General features: G+C 44.5%; 1 non-coding gene across 1 annotated transcript; it reads left to right on the forward strand.

The window, feature by feature from the left end:
• The first annotated feature begins 507 nt into the window (after positions 1–507).
• Positions 508–614, forward strand: LOC136221278 (small nucleolar RNA R71). Its single transcript, XR_010685052.1, has one exon. It is a non-coding gene; the product is annotated as a small nucleolar RNA R71 (small nucleolar RNA).
• The last annotated feature ends 3,730 nt before the right edge of the window (positions 615–4,344 follow it).

Here is a 4,344-nt window from a genome sequence, read left to right on the forward strand (position 1 = left end):
TGATGCTGGTATCTAGGTTTCTCCTGCTGGTTTGGCTGTCTAGTTCATCCGAAATTTGGATGATTTCTTGTAGCTGGATTGTATGTATTGGAGTACGGATTTGGTGGGTTCCTTTGATTGTATCCAGTATAATCACATTGTTCCTGATCACCCTTTCCTTGCTTGACTCTAGGGCAGTTGATGTTGAAGTGAGGCCCTCCACAAAAATCACAGACATCATTAAATGGTGGTTCACTATGAATAGATGATACATTAATCTTGCTGAGCTGCCTTGCAAGCTGTTCCACTTGGGTAGTCAACTTTGAAACTATGTCACCATCTGCCGTTCTTTTTCCTTCACTCCTGGCCGAGTGCCAATTATAACTTGTGCTTACCACTTTCTCGATGAGGTCGTACAAGGCTTGTGGTTCAAGATCCTCGGGGTTACCATTCGCAATGGATTCAATCTGTATTTTGTACGTGTTGGTGACTCCATTGTAAAAATTCTGCACTTGCATCCATATGGGAATGCCATGATTTGGTACCCTTCTTAACAGCTCTTTGTACCTTTCCCATGCTTCGGCCAAAGATTCATCCTCTTCTTGCACGAAACGGGACACCTCATTTCTGAGGTTGATGGCCTGTCTAGGTGGAAAGTATTTCATCAGAAAAGCACTGGCCATGTCCTGCCATGTTGCGATGGTTCCTGGCTGTAGGTTCTTTAGCCAGTTCTTTGCTTTATCTTTGAGAGAAAAAGGAAACAGCTTCAGCCTTATCACGTCATCGGAGACTCCTCTGTTTGATCGGAAAGTGTTGCACAACGTAATAAACTCCTGGATATGTCCGTTTGGATCTTCCGACTGGTATCCATTGAATTGCACGACTGCTTGGAACATCTGTATCATGGATGCTTTTACTTCAAACATATTGTTCCCTTCGTTAGGCAACACAATACACGACGAGTGTCCTTCTGTGGTAGGTCTGGAGTAATCTCTGATTCTCATGACTGGTGGATTGTTGTTCTCTCCTTCTTCTTCAGGAGGAGGTTGAACGGGTTGTTCTGGTATTCTTCCAGCCATCCTTCTTTCTCTTTGTCTTGCTCGTCGAGCTCCCGCTTGATTTTGTCTACACGTTCTTTCTCGTTCAAGATCGATTGGAAAAACTGGTGGTCCAGCTCTGTGCATAGACAGTAAGAGAGACCGCTTCTGGCTGCACTATGTGACAAACAAATTAAAAACACCTTGTTTCACCGAAATTTTCAGATAAACTTTGTTGCTTTCAATCCCCGGCAACAGCGCCAAAAACTTGTTGTCCTATAAACAGACTATAGCAAGTGCACTAGATACAAGTAATAAAGTGATAAATAGAGTATCGTCTCCACAGGGATTGATAACCAAATTTTACTAGAAAAACCTTGCAGAACAAGGTGTTCGTGGTGTGTGAATTCTTTATGTTGAGAGATATTGTTAATTGGTAACTAAGTAAATGATTCAACTTATGAAAAGGAGTTTTTGATAATGATAAAAGGTAGAACAGGCTAGGCCACAGCGGAACATGTTACTTTTAGTCTCTAAACATCCTATTTATTCATGAATGACGTAAAGTGAAGTCAAGGTCTCTGCTTTAATGCTCACTTAAGTCAACTCTCGTGTGTTCTGAAGATTCTAAGATATACTACAACCTTAAGCGTCCCTAAAGTTGGTTCTTTCTTGCATTACGATCGAAACAACATTTCTATTAAGAAACCCCTTGATACAACCCCCTAACATTCCTGCTTCGGGGTTTGGATGTTTGACAAATAGATCCGTGAAGATGAAAGCAGTTCCCTATTAGTCATCTAACACTAACATACATGCATATAGCAATGGAGTGAAAGCTTTATCAAACACGACATAATATATCATCATTCATTCATAAAATAAGAAAATAGAAGACTTACATAGCAGGCCCTAACTGGCCGAACCCGTTCAAAACGACTACTCACTCATGCTAAAGAGTGAACAGCCTAAGTCAAATATACAGAACTCCATGAAAGGAGCTATAAAGATCCTAGAGAGCTTCTCTCTCTAAACTTGTTCAAAACTTATCTATCTTCTGCTCCCAAAAGATGATCTACTACCTTTTCCTCCTTTACCTCTATAAATAGGAGGAACAAGGGGACAAGTACACAAAATATTAACAAAATATTACAAAGCAGAAAAATTGTTCAAAGTATCCGAGATTTCTAAAAGTGGTTAAAAATGTTTTGACCCTTGACCACTCAAGGGTCGATCAATCTTGTCATCATGTTGCTTTTGCCGCCCATTCCTGCCCGCTCATGCCTGCCTGTCAAGTCGCTATCCGTCATTAGGTACACAGCGTTTAACCGCTGGATCAAAGGGTGCACGTCTCCTTTTGGTTGTTGCAAAACAGGCTGCATAACAGCCTTTTTGACTTAAGCTTTTCAAATCTGCATAAAACAGTTATTAGTCCTTCCTTTAAGTAATATTACGCCTAAAACACCCCTAATTTATCACAAATAGTATGTTTAATTGTAGTTATATTCATGCCTAACACCCCCTCATTAATTTCTCATTAACTTCTAAATTTAATTCCTTCAATTAATTAACATTTAAAATCCAAAAAAAATAAATATATTAAAAAACCCAAAAAACTTTTCAAATTCCCGTCGTTTTTATGTCTGTAACCTCAGGCATGCGGGACGTGCCCTCTGGTAAGCCCCGTGTGCCGCCCATCTTTCTCCCTGTTTTTAGTCAGAGACCGAAGTACGCGAGGCGTGTCTCTTGGCAAGCCCCGCGTGCCATGATCTCATTCGACCAATTTATGGTCAGAGACAGAGACATGCGGGGCGTGGCCCCGCCAAGCCCCACGTGCCTCCTGGGAATCTGAAAATCACTTGGATTCCCACCTCTCTCCCCTATATAAATACCACTATTCCTCCTCTCCTTCTCCCTCACACCTTCTCCATTCTCCCTCACTTTCACCATTATCAATCACCTCCTCTCGTTCCTCCCGTGCCCACTCTTTCCGTTCTGACCAAACACCACCTACCGATACCGAAAAAATTTCCCCGCTCACCGTCCACTATCGAGCAACCTTCCACATCCTTACTGACATGGAAGGGCGACACTACCAAAATGTCGCCTCTTCCCCCGTCATGGCCCTCCCTTACTTCGACATCAACGCCCTCGACCACCGCAACCTTGGTCGTGACTTCGAGGACCGTCTTCGTGCCCTCGGGTGGCACAACCATTTCCTTGCACGCCACCACATGTACCCTTACTTGGTGCATGAGTTCTTTACCACTCTCACCGCCACCGGGATCCTAGGCAACTACGTACTCACCTTCCGCCTCCAAAATAAACCCCACTCCATCAACACGGCCTAGATCCGCAACCATTTCACTACCCAAATGGAGGTCAGCCTCACCAATTGGCCTCCCGAGGTCACTCCCCGCGATTTTTGGAAATCCATCACCGGTTCGGAGTCCTTTGACATCTCCAACCTTCACCCGGGGCGCATCCGCAACCCAATCCTCCAACTCCTCCACCCATTCCTCAACTATTATTTCTCGGGGAAAGCCGAGGCAAACAAGGTCAAGAAGCTCAAGCTTCTTGCCCTCTATTGCTGCAAGAAAGGGCTCGCTTTTGATTTGTCTTTACTTGTCGAGAACACTCTCCGGCAAATGAACTCTAAGAGGCGTGCCGGGTTAGGTTTGGGGCACTTGGTCACCATCTACGCCTTTTCCGCTCTCGGTCAAGACGTCCTTGATCGCCTATCCCACTATGACCCCCGACCTTTGGATAAAAATGCTTTCAAAAGTCTCCACCGCCCTTCCTCCGGTCCGGCTGAGAGCTCGGGCGCCGACCATCAACATGAGGCAGGGGTTTAGGATTCGGAGTATGATTTTGACGATTTGGGTGACATCCCGGCCGGGCCTTCCTTCTCCACCAACCCCGACTTCCAATCGATTCATGCTCGGTTGGACATCTTGGAAGGTAACCAACGCCAAGACTGGGCTACCATGAATGCCCGGTTTGACACCCTTGAGGCCCACCGCCTCATGGATCAAGCCGCCCTTGCCACACGCTTTGACACGCTCGAAGCCCAAAGGCAAGCGGATCGGGCCAGCTTTGACGCCTTCACTGACACCTTTTTCATCCATTTCAACATCCATGGGCATCCTCCTCTGCCTCAACCATAGTTTTCTTTATTTTGTGTTTTTATTTTTTTATGTTTTTGTGTTCTTTTTGTTTTTAGACGTTTTTGGAATTAACGTCTATTTTAGTCACGCGGAGGGCCGTGCAACCCTGCACTTAGTTTGTTTTGCACGTTATCTTTGTTTTTATTTTTCATTTATGTTTA

This window comes from Euphorbia lathyris, chromosome 2, assembly GCF_963576675.1.
Source record: "Euphorbia lathyris chromosome 2, ddEupLath1.1, whole genome shotgun sequence".
NCBI classification, from domain to species: domain Eukaryota; kingdom Viridiplantae; phylum Streptophyta; class Magnoliopsida; order Malpighiales; family Euphorbiaceae; genus Euphorbia; species Euphorbia lathyris.